The 17,634-nt window shown below is 43.1% G+C and overlaps 1 protein-coding gene across 2 annotated transcripts in view; it reads left to right on the top strand.

Annotated features, from left to right (window-relative positions):
• LOC308281308 (interleukin-1 receptor-like 2) overlaps positions 1-17,634 on the top strand; it is a 53,708-nt gene that overhangs the window by 18,548 nt on the left and 17,526 nt on the right. The window contains exon 9 of one of the 2 annotated variants that reach the window (XR_013961834.1): positions 17,426-17,472. The exons of the other annotated variant lie outside the window; for it this stretch is intronic. The gene's annotated coding sequence lies outside the window, so the exon portion shown is untranslated. The remainder of the gene's footprint in view (positions 1-17,425; positions 17,473-17,634) is intronic. 2 annotated transcript variants of the gene reach the window in all.

Genomic DNA, 17,634 nt, shown 5'->3' with positions numbered 1-17,634 from the left:
TGCGTACGTCCTGGTGGTTCTGCTGCTGTTTTAGATACAGTTCACCCTCTTCTACAGAACAAAGAGATAGAACAAATATGTTAACAGACATTGTAATACTGTGTGTGTGTGTGTGTGTGTGTGTGTGTGTGTGTGTGTGTGTGTGTGTGTGTGTGTGTGTGTGTGTGTGTGTGTGAGTGAGTGAGTGTGTGTGTTACAGCCTTCAAACAGCAAACAGACGATTAGGGACAAATTTGACCATATGGCACTATTGTGTGCTGCATGACTAATGAGCAGAGTAAGTCCGACTTATAAGGTATCGAGTCCCCCTTCACCAGACCATCTATACTAGTGATGCGCGGATAGGCTTTTGAAGTCATCCGAATCCATCCGCGCAAATTAATTATCCGCCCATTATCCAACCGCATTAATTATATCATTCAATTTATAAATCCGCATCCATCCTCATCCGCAACTTCAAAAGTATTATTATTATTATTACCCTTATTATTAGGCTAATATTATTTTCTGGTAGGCTATTCCCTGTTAGTTTTCTTAGTTGTGCGATCACAGAAATGCATTGATCTAGCCTACGGAATGTCTCCGTTCGTCTTTTTTCTTTCTTTTTTTTTTTAGTTGGTGCTGCGTCGATGCAGACAGACATGCAGGCAGACAGAGTCAGACACACGAGAGAGAGAGAGAGCGAGGGAGAGAGCGAAAGAGAGAGGAACAAACACAACTTAGTGGGAAGTTTACAATATGGACTATGGAGCTGAGAGAGATTCACTTTTTAGCGCAGCGCGACCAGAGGTAATGAGTGCGACGATGCATATTGATGCCGTTGCCTTTAAGTGGACACAGCTGTTTAGTTTTATCGTGGACTGCACATTGCCTCATGAAAAATGATGTTTACTTTACAAATTATACAAAATAACACACGCTAACACAGACACAAGCATACCTAGATTTATCTTTGTATTGATAGATATATTAGGCCATAATTTATTTCCTGCATTATTTCATCCGCGGATATCCGAAATTAATTAATAATTATATTTGATTGATCCAAATCCGACTGCACCGCGGATCACCGCGGTCCACCGCGGCTAAAACCGCTATCCGCGCATCTCAAAAGACTGTGGCCTACCAGTCCCTTTGTCACTTAAGAGGAGGACTGAATGCGCCAACGACGCGGGTGCCATGTCCAGGTGATAATAAGCTGCAAACGTGGATGGCGACGATCAATTTGCCACCATACACACCTCCAGGATGGAGACCCCTCTAGAGAGGGCCCACAACAAGAACACTCCCCTAGTGGAATGTGCCCTAAGGGTCTCCGACAGAGGGACCTGGTCACTGGCATAGGCTTAGCATGCACAATCCACCTAGAAATCGTGGCCTTAGCCACTCCTTTTGAAAGACTCCCTTGCTGTGTGCCCTTCCCTTCCCTCTCAACGTGAACAGTCTACACACACACACACACACACACACACACACACACACACAGGTGTGTGTGTGTGAGTGGTTCTCAACCTTTTTAGGCCATGACCCCCACAATAATCATATTTTAACTGGGGACCCCCACCCTGACAACCCCCCCCTCCCCCTTCTTCACCTCTTTGGTAGTGTTATCCAGTTCACTCTCTCTTTCCTTTAGTTGAATTGTTCTGATCGTCTATTTTCACAATTTCTGCCTCTAATATTTGACAATTTGGCCAATATTTCTTTGTCATTTTAGAGGTATTGAAAAAGTCCTTAAATTGTCACTTTATAAATGTGCAGATACCCTCTATACACTTAAACTTTATGCTGGTTCGTTTACTGTTGAGGGAGAAAACTATTTTGCACATCAAGTTAATCATCTGGGGACCCCCCAAAATAATTTGGGGACCCCCCTGGGGGTCCCGACCCACAAGTTGAGAACCACTGGTCTAAAACACTTGGCTTGTGTCATCTCCATGGCAACAGCTCGTTGAGGAGCCAGCACTGCAGGTTTGTTGACTGGGGTCATTCAGGGCAATATTTTTGCGCACGTGCTGGGGGGTCTCAGGTTGGTTCAGGCATCATTGCGCAAGCCGCGACCCAAGCCAAGAAGTACAACCACAACGTCTAGACTAGAAATAGAATGAATGAGGGCTATAATTCTGACAGACCTGTACAGGTCCATTTGGTTGTGTTCCACTGTCAGAATTACCACAGAGTACAGACCCTAACAAGTGTCCATTTAGTGTGTAGAATGTAGATTCAGGCCAGCCGCTGAACAAACCCACAGTCACACACAGTCCCTGAAATGCTGAACCAACAGTACTATCTTATGCCGTGATCTAAAGAGCTCATAGTTAACTACACGGCTGCTTTCCAAATCTATGGAATGCATTCATGACATTCTTGTCAGATGAAATCTTTCACCGCAGGAACTCCTGCTGTCTGTCTTTACTTCCTTCTCACAAAGCGGTTTAATTCCATTCACTCAGAGCCTTGTATTAGAGAGTTACGCCAATCCGGGGGCAGAAAACAGCACTGGTCACATGGTTCATGGTACCGTAATTAGTGACAAAAGCTCATAGACCCCCATGCATTCATTCCGCTTCAGTGCTTTGTCACTGATCGCCAATACAAGGCTAGAAGACCTGACCTGATGAAGTCAATGGAGGTGACGCAACACTCCTTAAATGGCTCTGGATTCACCATAGCAGTGTATGTGCACACACACACACACACACACACACACACACACACACACACACACACACACACACACACACACACACACACACACACACACTGGACATCTGGAAAGAAGCCAATTGAAGCCAAAGTCATTCCACTCCCCAATAAAAAAGAATGCCTTCACTGCATGGCTCTAACAACAGACCAATAAGCTTGTCATCTGTTCTAAACAAACTACTAGAACAGGGCTGTCCAAAGTGCGATCCGGGGGCCAAATGCGTCCCGAGGACATATTTTATACGGCCCGCGGCTTCATCCTAAATTGTATTATAAACGGCCTGCCAGCACCGTCAAACAAGAATATTTGTTCCGCAGGTAAACAGGTAATACATCAATACATCAACATCAATACATCAAATGCATAGCAATATCAATCTAGAAAATAAGGGTAAAAAAATTAAAACATTATAAAAACCTAAAAATGCTATTATGCTATCTATCTTTCATGTATGGTCATTAAGGGTAGGAGAGTGTTACGGTAAGTGCTATGGGCCGAGGTGGAGTCTGAAGAGGTGAGTCTTCAGACCACGGTGGAAGCTATGGAGTGAGTCTGTTGTTCTAAGTGTGACAGGGAGTTTATTCCCTGTTGTCTCATTCTGAAAGGGTCAAAGAAAGGCTAATTTATTTTATTTTTACCTTGCACGTCTGGTTACATTTGGTAATGTATAGACCAAAGGAATGGAATATGCACATCCCCACAACTTTTGTACACGGTGCTGGATCCAGGAACAAACAATGAATGAACAAAGGGCAATGTCTGCACACGATATAATGCTCTCCCGTCCTTTCTTTTTATTTACTTACGACAGGTCTATATACAAAACCAACAGACAGAAATACCTTACTAAGACGAGACAGTTACCACCCAACACCACTAAAGAAAAGCTTACCTATTAGCCAATTTAATAGAATTAAACATATTTGTGGCTCAACAGAAAGGCATGAAAAACTAAAACAGGACATGAACGAACGGGAGAGTGTTTTCTGCAGGTGATTCAGTCCGATGGATCAAAGGGTGCGTTCGGAAGTGCGTTCGGAAATGCTAAACCTAACCCTAACCCTAACCGGATGTGTGCTCAGTGTAGTGAGTGCCTAAACCTAACCCTAATCCTAACCTCAGTAAAGCTATGCCTAAACCCGGCCAACCCTAACCTTAACCTCAGTAAAACTATGCCTAAACCAAACCCTAACCCCTAACCCTAACCACACCCGGTGCGCATTTCCGAACCCACCCTTTGATACACTCGGACTGAATCACCTGCAGAAAACACTCTCCCATGAAAGAACACTTTCAAATGAGGGGCTATCCTGAAGAGTGGATTGATGAGGCATCCAAACGGTTTGATAACATATCCCAGGGGGAATACCCTTAACCACAAATAAAACCCATCAAAGAAAACATACCCCAGAGTTTCATCACTTATTCACCGTTGGTTATTTGTGTTTAAAAACATAATTAAAAAACACTGTTATATTCTAACAACTGATCCGATTCTGAAAGACAAATTTAAAGCCCCACCACAGGTGGAGTATAAACGACCTCCCAACATTAGGTCCCTAGTGGTGAGATCAGATTTAGCACCTATTAAACCTAAAACTTTCCTGGATGAAATCCCAAATGGGAATTACAACTGTGGTAATTGCACACAATGTAATTTCACATATAAATGTACTTCTTTTAATCATCCATTAACAGGTAAGAAATATAACACCAGTAAGATTCCCTGATCATGAGATAAGCGACCGTAAGGTCGCAGTGTGATTTTAGGGCAAAATCTGTAGGAGCAGTGTCCAAAATTGTGTTTGAAAAAAATCGTCCTGATGGTGGCGCTATATGGGACAGATCCATGTTGAAGACCTGAGTGTAGACCAAGTGTGTACCGATTTGCGTGATTTTAGGGCAACATTAGGAGCAGTGTCTAAAAATGTGTTTTGCAAGAATCTGCCTCATGGTGGCGCTAAAAGAGGGAGTGTGTGTGCAAATTTTGGCATGGATCGGGGCAACAGTGGCGGAGATATGAGAAGGGCAAAAGTGTGACGTGTGACTGACAGACTGACAGCCTGACAGACAGACAGACTGACTGACAGCTGGTGGAGGTTTTGATAGTTCAATTAAAGGGATTCTTTCATGTATATCGACACATGTAGTGTACATGTTGAAATGTCCATGTTCACTTGCATATGTTGGAATGACAACAAGAACGCTTAAGACGCGCATTACCGAACACCGAAGTGACATTAGAACTCAGAATATTCGCAGTCCAGTAGCTTTGCATTTTATGCAAGCTGGCCACAATGCATCTGCCTTAAGATACATTGGACTGGAGAAGGTAGAAAAACCTCGCAGGGGAGGAGACTGGGAGTCTCTCCAACTTAAAACATCCACTGCCAAAAACGTTTATATACGTTTTTGGGAACCCAGCTGTTGCCTGCCAAACACGTTTTACCATTGTTGGCCACTGGGGGGCACTGTTAACTAATATATGAGACAGCAATGTGTTCACTGCTCTCTGGGCAGCCTGTGATGCTGATAAAAAATTATAAAAAATTAATTCATGTAATCAGCTTTCTGCACACCTTCTTCAAGATGGCTGCCAAAATGGCCGCCATCCACATGCTGTAATTGTTTGTGTGTGTTAATCTAAAAATGGATTTTTCTTGGGGTTGATTATATTTTTCTGCCAACTGCATGGGGGCAATGGACATCTTCTGAGAGCTTTTTTTTTCTTTTCAAAAAATGTTTATTTATTTATTTATTTTCATTTTAATTTTCTGTAAAAATCCTGAAATTTCTTAGATAGATTTTTTTTTAACCCTTGGCAGACAATGTGTTAAAAGGGAGGCTTTTTGGATTTAATTGTAATTGTATTCTATTGGTTAATTTACTAATTGATTGATGACGCCCACGGAATATGGCCTATTTAAAGGCTCCAATGCCACTCACATGTAACTTGAGAAAGCCCTGCTGGGGGAAACGTTGTTTTTTGGTTAAATAAGAAGAAAAGACGGGAGAGCATTATATCGTGTGCGGACATTGCCCTTTGTTCATTCATACGTTTGGTACTGTGAAATAAGGCTGTGTCAGAGCACACACCTGACAAAAGACCATGATTATTAAATATTGATGATGATGAAAATCATTTAAATGCAATGCGTATGGGACTTTGTTATGGTCTGACTGAAAGTTCAGGAGATATAGACGGTCCTTATGGGTGTTTATTTTCTAATGTGGCCCCCTTTTGAAAAATGCTTGTACTAGAACAACATTTATTCAACAAATACAATGCTATTTCTCTGTCAACAATCTGAAGTGAGTGTCAACATGTGTATAGAGAGAGTTACTAAACAGCCACAGCACTGACACAAATTACAGAATATTGGATGAAAGAGATTGACAGGAGCAGGATTATTAGGTTATATCTCTGCCTTTGATGTGATCGATCAGAGAATTTTACTCGACAAACTGGAGTGTTATGGTTTTACCCCAAAGGTGATATCATGGCTATAAAGCTGGCTATATATAACAGAACTCATATATATTTTAATGTCAGTATCTCCGATGCTAGATGTGTCCATGTACAAGGATAACAAGACAATAATAAGGCAGAAGTCCCCCACAAGGCTTTGACCCTGCAAGTCCACAATGTGCTGATACAACAGCTTGTGGGCTTGAAGATTATCTGAGGTTTGCCACGCGACACCTCCATACAACGAAGAATAAATCAGCTGCATTCACTGAGCGCAGACAGAGTACACAGTGCTTCGGAGTCTGCTTGCCCTTAGGTTTACACCAAGCTGTGATGTTGTAATGCATGTCAAGCTCTCCTGGATATCACTCCTTGTCTTCTTGAGAAACATTAACTCTTATACTGCTTTGGACGTTCCTGTTCGCCCCAATTTTAGCGAGTGAGGCGCGCCAATACGGCCGTTCGTTCGTTTACCTTGTTGATGTCCTTAAGCTGATGAGGGGTCGCGCCGCCGTGTACTGTAATCACATGGTGAGCAGTGATGGTCTTAAAAATCCATTATGCGTTAAAGCTATACTGTGTAAGATGCTCAACTAGTGGTCAGTAGCCCTATAGCAAACCGCGGTCGCGTTCGCGTCTTTCGCCCGTTTTTCGTACCTTCACACCCCCGCGTCTGCCTCCACAACGCCGAGAGCTATCTTTAGAGGGGTCCCTGGTTCCTGTGCGTTCAGGCATTCCGGAGAAACGGACTACTTCACCCTGCCTGGTAGGCGAGATTACCTTTTGAGTAAAGAGACACACGGGCGACTACAAATATGGCGACCCCACTTCAAGATGCGCTGTGATTGGCCGGTAGTGTACCATGTGTGCATGATCGGCGATGTGATTGGGCAACGTATACACAACGTATACAGATGATGCAGATTACGTCATTTTGGCGCGAAATCCGGTCCACGGCCAGGATCATAGAAAACATATAAAGAGAAGGCTTCAGAAGCTGAAAATAACGGAGTGGGTGTTCTAAAACTTTAGCGATTTAACAGTTAGGACAATTTTAAGATTTGTTTTATAAGAAAAGTTACATGGTACAACTTTAACATCAACGGAGACCAATTCTCTTCCGTGTTGATTTTCTCTGGCCCTGGGGCTTTGTGTACAATGTCTGTTCCCAATCTATGGCAAGACTGAACGGCCAAATTCACATTAATGGCATTACGCCGCCCTCTGCTGCCTGGTCTGTGAAAGTGCAGACCAGGCAGGCATGAAAGGCAAAAAAAAAAAAAGAAAAGTCTATCAATCTACTGTAACATTGCAAAGGTAAGCCGCTTTTTGATGGCACCAGACCCAATAAATAAATAAATAATCTGGCAGGATAAGAGTTAATGTGCTGAAACATCCTAGCTGTCTATATAATCAATTTACACATCAAGTCTCTAAAGCCAGAACAGGGTCGATGAAACACACAGTGCTGGGGAGAGCCATGGTAGAGTTCTCAAATTCTGCCCAAACACGACCATACGTTACCCAATATTTTATAAAATGTATGCTAAATGGTAGGGCTGGGCCGGGCCTCTGGCTCAATGAAAAAAGAAAATATATATATATATTTATTTTATTTTATTACTTTTACTCTGTGATAGAGGTCTCAAATTCTTCCCAAACCCGACCATACCCGACCCTAAAATCTGTGCTAATTACTAGTCGGGCAGGGGCCTCGGGCATGCCCAGTTAGGGCCCAGTTAGGCCTTAATTTTCAGGCCCGTTGAGAACTCTAAACCATGGTTGAATGGAACACACTGCCATTGATAAAGAAAACACTGAAATCAATTTTCAAAAGACAATTGAAGAGGCATCTATAAACCCAAAGGTTGTAATAATGCAAATGCATTTTTTTTCCACAGGTTTCTTTCCCTGTTTTGCATTTCAAATTTGTATGGACATTGGAGCGTATTTTTGCAGAAACATGCAAATGTCAAGAAACCACTCCATTCCCATTGAAAGCAGAATCCACCTTCATAGGCAGATTTAAAAGTCAGAGAAGGTCGTAAAAATAGCAAAAAATAGCTGATCTACAAGCCCAATGTTCTGCCAATCCCCTGAAAATGGTCAATGGCAGGACGTGTGAAGTTTAGGAATGTACATCTGTATCTCCCTCCACCCCAACAGTACATCTGTATCTCCCTCCACCCCAACAGTACATCTGTATCTCCCTCCACCACAACAGTCCATGGTTCATCATGAAGTAACAAACAGTGTTTTGCGACGCATGGTTTTGTGACCTACCTGGACGTCTGGACTGTGCCATGTTGATCACTATATAAAGAAAAATATACATATTTCAGAATATCGTTTTAGCTATACATGGTATCGTTATTTGTAGTTTATTTTTATTTTTTTATTATTATTCTTTTTTCAATTGAAAAGCACACGTTAATTAAAATCCAAACAGACCTGTGCGGGTGTTACTGACTCTATGACGACAGCCAAAGTTGAAGTGAAAATATTCACCTCAGAAACTCCCAGCCACTGAGGGTGGCTCATTGCCCAGAATGTAAGGACACACCTTTGACAGTTCATACATGGCAAGGGAGGAGGAGCAATAATCACAAAATAATGCAAACTCAATTATCTTAATAAAAAAGAACACACTAACTACTTCACAAGAACAATGTTGGTGTAATTTGGAGTTTCGACAGGGAATCTATATTTTGTACACACAAATTAACAAGTACAAAAAAAAAAAAAAAAAAACACGTTGCAATGTTTCCTGGTTTAGAGCAAGGACATTTTAGAGGAAAGGACGTCACGTGATGCCGGGGATGCGCCATGAGCGGCCATGACACCTCACCATGGGAGCCAAAACTCACACCGAAAGTGCGATGAAACACATGGTTGATGGAGACGGCTGAACCAGCTCATGATCAAACACTATTTATGAACGACTGTAACCCTATACTATGCTATGTAGCCTACACAGGGCCAGGGGTATGTGCCTTTAGGTAGCTGGCAGGCTGCAGAGGGGTATTATGGGATGTGCTTGGTGTTGTGTTTACTTTGTGTTCAGGTAGAGTGAAGTGTGGCCACGCTTAATACTGAGAAGTGATATTTTTGTTATTGTTACGGATGCTGAAGATATAACTCTATACGACTGAGACCAATAATATTTGAATATTGCATTATATGATATACTACATTTCATATACTCTTTGTTTAGTGTTTTTCATTTTATTATTTTCACAGAATCAAAGGTGTCATGGTCATGATTCAATAGGATCCTGGATGGCTTGGTTCTAGGCTTACAATAATTGTCACCGTAGGTCACATTTACTATGAAAACCTCCAAATCATGTACGTCACAGTGCGTGACACCTCATGCGTCACAGTGCGTGACACCTCATGCGTCACAGTGCGTGACACCTCACGCGTCACAGTGCGTGACACCTAATCCCAGCTCAGCAGAAGGATATAGCTGACCATGTTCTGACATCATAATGATCCAACTTAAACAACCAACAAGGTCTGTGCATCATTTTGGTCAAAGTTGATCCCATGCCAAAGCGACAGCGCTCGTCCAGCAGTCTGCTGTCACCCAGGCGGATGCGTGCTCGCACCCATGTGCACACGCACATGTGCACAGTGCACCCGCTCATGTGCGCGACCTCGCCCTTAGGTCGCTTCTCCCCCTTAGGCGTCTGACTTGTTGATATAGTAGTAGTAGTAGTAGTTTTGTACTTTTTGTATAACACTGTTACTTCTATTTGCCCAAGACAAATTTCTCCTCGGAGACAATAAAGGCTAATTCAATTCAATTCAATTCAATATACTGTAAATAGTTTTGTAAAAGTCTATGAGGAAAATGAATGGCCTTTTTTTTGGCTCTGCTCTGCCCTCTCCCCCACTGTTCTCTAAGCAGCATTCACTACTGTACATGCATGTTTGTTTTTAATTAGCAGCTGATGTGAAACTTGTCCAACTGCATACTTTCATCATAACTTAATTCACAACTTTTATCACTGACACAGGTCTGAACTCTCCCCGGTCCCCGGCCTGATCCACAATCACCATCAGACCTCAGTTTGCTCACCTCTGACTAATATAAAGTTTGGAGGCCTTGAGTAACGTTGAACTCGGGTCTCCCACGTGAAAGTCCAATAACTTAACCAGTGACCTATATTTTTAACCTTATGGGCTGAGGGAGATATTAGAGTTTTGAGGCCAACAGGCTGAGTCACTCTGCTACACATGCATGAAAGTAGCTGCGACACTGCATTCCTTTCAATCCTGTCACGCCATCATCTAATCACTCATTATGTACTCATCCTGTACGGTACACAACCTTTCTATTTCCATTGTTCAACATACCTTACTTCACAACTATGGTGTGAGACTTCCTCATAGGTTTGTCATCAAGATATCACCGTAATGGACAGAAACCACAACTGTCAAAGCTGCCGTAGCAATAAATTATTTTGGATTAGTAATGTAGAACTGGTTGAACTTGATCTCCTCCTGTCCTCAAATGTTCTCTTAATAATAACCATATGATACACACACGCACGCACGCACGCATACTCACTCACTCACTCACTCACTCTCTCTCTCTATCTCTCTCTCTCTATCAAGCAAATGTTTATCGAAGGTAAGGTCCATTTTCTAACCTTCTCAGAGACCAAGCTTGATGACTCTCTTACTGACTCTCAGGTTGAAATTGATAACTACTCAATCATTCGTAATGATAGATTTGGTGGTGGTGTATGCATGCATGTTCATAACGATATCAAATGTATCCCCCGCCCCGACCTACAACACAGCTCTTTAGAAACTGTATGGGTGGAAGTGGTTTTTGAGAAAGCTAAAAACATACTAATCGGTGCCATCTATAGACCGCCCGATCAAAATGATTTCTATGAGTTACTTGAGGAGAGCCTAGCACCGGTGGACAATGTTGAAAAATACATTATTGGGGACTGGAACACAGACATGCTTCGTAAAGAAGCTCCTGTCTTCAAAAAGTTCAATAAGCTCTGTAATCAATACGGTCTCACTCAGCTCATCACCAAGCCAACTAGGGTTACAGATAATTCTCAAACCATCATAGATCTCATTGTAACCACAGACAAATCCAAAGTCACCTCGAGTGGGACTATCATATGTGGGCTAAGCGATCATGATATCATTTACTGCACCCGTAAAATACATAAGTCTAAAGCCGACGGCAAAACAGTCAAAGCTAGAAACCTCAAAACCTACTCTAGCGAAGCCTTTAATCTCAAACTGGGGAATAACAACTGGTCCCCAGTACTCGCTACCACTCAGGTTGATGAAGCTTGGCTGGGCTTTAAAACCGTTTTCAACACTACCCTAGACGAAATGGCCCCTTTGCGCAAGATCAGGGTTAAAGCCCGTTCACAGCCATGGTGGAATTCGGATATCTGCGAATCAATAAAACTCAGAAACCAAAAATACTCTGAGAAACGCAAATGTAATTACAAACTCAAAAAAGGCCCCAACAAACGCCTTGAAGCCAAACTCCAAATAGTCAGTTTAGAGGCCAGTAAACTAAGAAACCGGACAAAATCCTTAATCCATTCAGCAAAAAAAAAAACTACAAACATCCACAAACCACGAGACCTATGGAAACTATTTAAAAAACAACTAGGCTGTGGCACCAAACTCAGATCCTTAACCAGCAACATATCCATTCAAACTCCCATCACCCTCCTCACTGACAGTCTTGATGTAGCCAAAAATCTTAACATCTACTTCACCTCCATGGCCAAAAATCTGGTCAAAAAACTGCCGGCTCCATCTGAGGCGTTTGGTGTTAAGCACATCTTGAAATTCTACAAGAACCTGGGGGTATACAAAGACAACTTTAAACTTGCCACGGTGACAACTGATGAAGTGTTTAAAAAACTACGCACCCTACCTCAACACAAAGCCGCTGGCCATGACAAAATATACCCCAAATTTCTCATAGACTCAAATACCCACATTATTCGGGCGGCCGAGCGTCTAGTCAGACAACTCGGGAACAATGTAAATAGGGAATGAATGCCCCACCCTTTAATGCAAACCTCATTATACCTGTTGTGTTGTCATAGGATCTGTTTTGACCATCTGTTTGCGTGTGTCCATTTTATGCCCATATATGGAGATCTCTGTGTGACCCATATTGACCATCTGTTTTCCTGTGTCCATTTATGCTCATATATGGAGATATGCGGCCGAGTGTCTAGTCGGCGACCTGGCCAACTCGGGAACGATGTAAATAGGGAATGAATGTCCCGCCCTTTAATGCAAACCCCATTATACCTGTTGTCATAGGATCCGTTTTGACCATCTGTTTGCCTGTGTCCATTTATGCCCATATATGGAGAAATCTGTCAATGTCCATTTTATGCCCATATATGGAGATCTCTGTAGGACCCGTTTTGACCATCTGTTTGCCTGTGTCTATTTATGCCCATATATGGAGTTATCTGTCTGTTTGCCTGTGTCCACTTATGCCCATATATGGAGATCTCTGCAGACACAGTGCCGGTTCTGGAAAACTCAGATGTGGAGCTGATGTCAGACATCAGCTCCACATATGGGCGTCCATTTTAAGAGAGAGAGAGAGAGAGAGAGAGAGAGAGAGAGAGAGAGAGAGAGAGAGAGAGAGAGAGAGAGAGAGCAGGAGAGAGAGAGTGTTAGAGTTAGAGGGTGAAAGAGAGACAGAGTCAAAAGATTGGAGAGTGCATCATGGAAGGCAGTAGCGGTTCGTACGTATATTGCGCCCTGTGCCAGGTAGTATAGCGCCGCCCTATGGCCGCGCAAAGCGCGGCCGGAAAAATCGGATATTTGCGGGCAAATTATGCATTTTTTTAAGTTAAAATCGGTTCGGTTCTACACGGCGGCAGAACCATTTTGGGCTTAATATAATAGGGTTTATGATCTGACTGTCTTACCTTTGTGCTGGTCAGGAAAAATGGTTGTTTCACAGTCACGCACAGTGAGACAAGAGTTCCTATATCCTGGCTGATATAGAGCCTGAGGTCTATGTTTTCAAGAACAAAATAATCCTCTCCATGTGATGTTTCAGGGCAAGCAACTATATTATAATATCTAGTCATGTCCACAGATGTGAGGAACTCCATGCTGTTGTTGTTTTCAATATTTCAATACTGGCGCGTGGATATGACATCACAAGGAGGGGGGGGGGGGGGGGGGGGGGCGGAGTGTATTGCTTGGAGCTGCCAGCCTCTATCATACCACCAGGTGGTGTTGTTGTATTCGGTCTGATTTAAACAGACAAGGGAGTGGACGGTTGAGCTGTTTTTGCACGGCGTTCACTCTACTTTTTTTTTTCTTTTTCTTCTTCTGGCGCCCCCGCAAAGTGCCGCCCTGGGCAATCGCCCCGCTAGCACACCCTTGGGGCCGCCACTGATGGAAGGAAGAGAGGCTAATTAAGGAAAGCTGAATTAATTAGGCTTCCAATCTGTCTGCCTCTCACACTCCCATTGCGCTCCGTGCCAGTAGAGGCTCCAGATCAGCCCCCAAAATAGACCCACCTATTGTTCCATAGATTTTTCATTCATTCATTGGAATGTGTTTTTCGCTGTCCACAAAGGCCACTGGGGGGGTTTAAGGCTATGCAGTAGGCACAGTTAATCAGCAGCAGCTTAACACCTGATAAAGACTACAGTATATAAAAACTCTAATGCAGAAAACTATGGACACACAGCCTGTGAACTTGGATTGCACTTTGATGAAACACTGGGCACAATAACTGCAAAAGAAGGTAAAGTTTACCGGTGCTGGAATATACAGCAAGATGGTATGCCTTCTATTTGATGGAGATGGCTGTTACATTATAACACACACAGCAAAATCCTCAGGGCTTCATTGCACACCCTGTTAAGACAATGAGCGTCTGGTTGAAATGTGGCTGTACACATTGATGCAACAAATGCATGTTAAACCCACAAGCAGTAAGAGCTAGTATGGCACTTGCTGTTAATCTTAAAAAGGCCACTTGTCCAAAAGCTAGAGGGTGTAAAATCTTCACAAGGCCCGCTGACATAACCTTTTTTCATCTTCATTTTGCGGCCCACTCATTTATTTGTTGCCTGAGAAATGTAATTCATCAACTTTGTGCACGATAGAGTAGGCACAGAAGGAGATTCTGACACTTATGGGTCCCTTTTACGCTCTGGATTTTGCAGTGTAATCTTGGAGCAATTGCAATACAGTCTTACCAACATATCGTCGTTGTTGAGAAGAAATCTCATATCTCCATAATGTCAAAATGTTTTTTCTTTCATAATTGAATGTCAAATTTCATCGTACAAAGGGTCTTGCAGAATTAGCGGAGAGAAAAAAGCCAATCTACAAGTTCACAAAGCGGCTCATGTGTTTCTGTGTGTTTTATTTGCGACTGGGATTTGCGATCCCTTATGTCATCAATATTAAGCCCATATCTAACATAGGACTTCATATGAATGCCCATATATGTAGGCCACATCGGCCACATATCACACTAACAGAATCCATATATGGCCAGGACAGATGGCCAAGATGGATCTACATATGGGTACCAGGAGTCTCCATATTCGGGTAACTGGTCCGATATACATCACTGGCCAGATGGCCAAAACATGGCGCGACCTCGCCCTAAATGTCGCCCTTACCCCCCGGCTCCACCGGGCGCGTCGAGCGTCGCGTCAACGTCAACGCAGGGAACGCTCCCGTTTTAATCAATGAAGGGTGCTCCACTGCCGACGTCAGCGTCCGCGTCGGACGCTCAAATTCGCCCCGGTTCATTTTTTGACGGCGTCCGACGCCGGCACGACGCCGTCATTTTGGTGGAGCCCTAGCCTTAGACGTCTTACTTGTAATTATTGAACCAATGAAACGTATTAACAAGGGTTTGTGACTAAATAATAACTACATTGGATTCATTCGAATGCAGGTTATTTCTCCCCCATTTCCTGATCAGTAACAGTTTTGGACATACAAGGTTACCTGACAGCGACGACATTCAAGGCAACGTGTCAACGGCTCTTTCGTTCCCCGGCGTGATCAAAACCGAGGGCTTAGGACACACGAAGGGCTTTATAGTGTCTTCATTTTTAATCTCAACAAAAACAGGCAAACATCCAACGAACCAAGTCCCCTTCAGCTATTCTTCACCTAATATCCTTGGCTATCTTCTGTGGAATATGATGGGATGAATATTTATTGGGGGTTCTTGGTTTTGATGGGCTGGCATGGAAAGGTTGTGGGGAAAAACAAAGTCAGGGGAAAAAAGCTGGTGTCGCCATTTCTGGCCTGATTGACGCCTTGGCCAGCAGCGGGTAATTCATTTTGAGGGGAGGCACAAGTGCACTTGCACCAGCTCCCGGCACAAGTTTATGATAATCCTAATAAATTATGATGCTCTGCACAGACATTAAAAACTGTGATTGGCACTAAATCAAACAGGCTGCACCTCTCAGGTCAGAAAAGAGGGGGGGGGGGGAATATCAGCAGGTAGCCACCCTGTCCCTTTCACATGCACTTTACAACAATCTATTTCTTATTTTCCTGAAATTATGCATCTCTCAAGGTCCGTACGACTCACTTATGCATTCTCTCTTGTTCCTCTCTTCCTACCAAACGTGTAATTTCCCATTTCTTTTCTGCTACATGGACCAATGTTCTAGTGTCAACCTGATCACACACACACACACACATTCCTCCGCAGCTTGATATCCGGTTAGAACCTGTCTAAAAAACATTTCATCTCAAATTTAGCATACACACATACAAAAAAAAATAAAAATAAAAAAAATAACTTCATCGGCAGTCGGAGGTACAAAGTGTCACCCCAAATCTGTTTCTCCTGATACTGGAGTGTCATATGCAAGACGTTCTGTCTGTCTGTCTGTCTGTCTGTCTGTCTGTCTGTCTGTCTGTCTGTCTGTCTGTCTGTCTCTCTGTGTCTCATCTATCCATCTATCTATCTATACATCTATAGATGGATAGATAGATGGATAGGCCTATATCCATTCATCCATCCATCTATCTGTCCATATGGATAGATATGGATAGATAGATGGATATATCCATCTATCCATATCCATCTATCCACCCATCTATCTATCTATCATCTGGCCATCTATCTATCTAATTATGCCCGTTGTGTGAGCATGTAATGTCTGTATGTCTGTCTGTCTGTCTCTCTCTCTCTGTGTATGTCTGTCTGTGTGTGCGTGCGTGCGTGCGTGCGTGCGTGCGTGCGTGCGTGCGTGCGCGCGTGTGTGTGCGTGCGTGCGGTCCCTTTTTAAAAATGGAGATTAGAGGGAAGCAGCCATGTCACGGAAGAAAAACTGCATTGTCAAATAAGAATTGTTTTCTGCCTAAGCACAAAACATCAATGGAGCTATGGCAGAATAGTCCAAGGTGATTAAAAAGAACAGTTTGTGTTTGCTTGCATCGTGATACATTTTGGAACAAGTCCAATTTCAAATACCAGTCTCTGCTAGGATTTGTTGAGGGCACACATTTCCATTCATTTGATGTGTTTGTGTTTGACAGTAGAGAGAATCAATAAGAAAACCACTTTGGGTATCATATGACATACTGTATAAATACTGTATGTGCATATATTGTATACATGAAGACACAATTATTGTGATGCAGCGATGAGAGACTGAAACAAGTAAAAAAAAAAATGTTGACCCCAGTGTATTTGTAAAATATATGGCTTCACTCATGCAATCATGCGCAACACAATTGAGGACACATGAGTTATGGGGGGAAAAAGAGCCTCTTCCCTTATGGGAGGGGGGAGAGGGTCAGGCCGAGGTGGGTTTTGCACCACGAATCCCTCATTTTATGATCATGATTATCAATGATCTTTTTCACATTTCAAGGAGCAGTCGATGCGGTTGAGAAAGGGGTCCCGGGCCCCTAAGTGCCCTCGCCGGCTCCACGGTACAATCAATCCCAAACGTATCCATTGTCGGTTTTGTCAATACAGACCTTTTATTACCTTGCTAATCCAATCAATAAAAAGGCACCATTATATTTCACCGTGAGAGATGGCCTTCAAAATATGTGACATTTATGGCAGGGAGCGCTCAGCGTTGCGTCGTGGGGTGGATATTTCACAGGGAGGCGTGCGGCGAAGCAACAACACCTTGCACAGTTCTCCTTCACCCTACCCTGCATGTCCTTCTCTCTGACGTGCTCTCTCTCTCTCTTTCTCTCTCTGCATGTGTCAGTGTCTTGGGATGCATGGTGGTGATGAAAACACATAGCTCGGGAGACGGTAAGCATTTTCAAACATGTGTTTAAATATGTCCTGTATGTCTAACGTGAAAACAAAAAGAAATCCTGCAGTCCGGACATGTGAGGCAGCTGAGGCTATAGTGCTAGGCAGAGGGAGGCGGAATAGAAGTCATCAATCATGTGTGGTGTACATTTTCCTGCA

The sequence above is a fragment of the Nannobrachium achirus genome (genome assembly GCF_963921795.1).
Source record: "Nannobrachium achirus genome assembly, chromosome: 3".
Taxonomy (NCBI): Eukaryota; Metazoa; Chordata; class Actinopteri; order Myctophiformes; family Myctophidae; genus Nannobrachium; species Nannobrachium achirus.
Note: the sequence above shows the minus strand (reverse complement) of the source record. Positions and strands in the feature narration are given on the sequence as shown.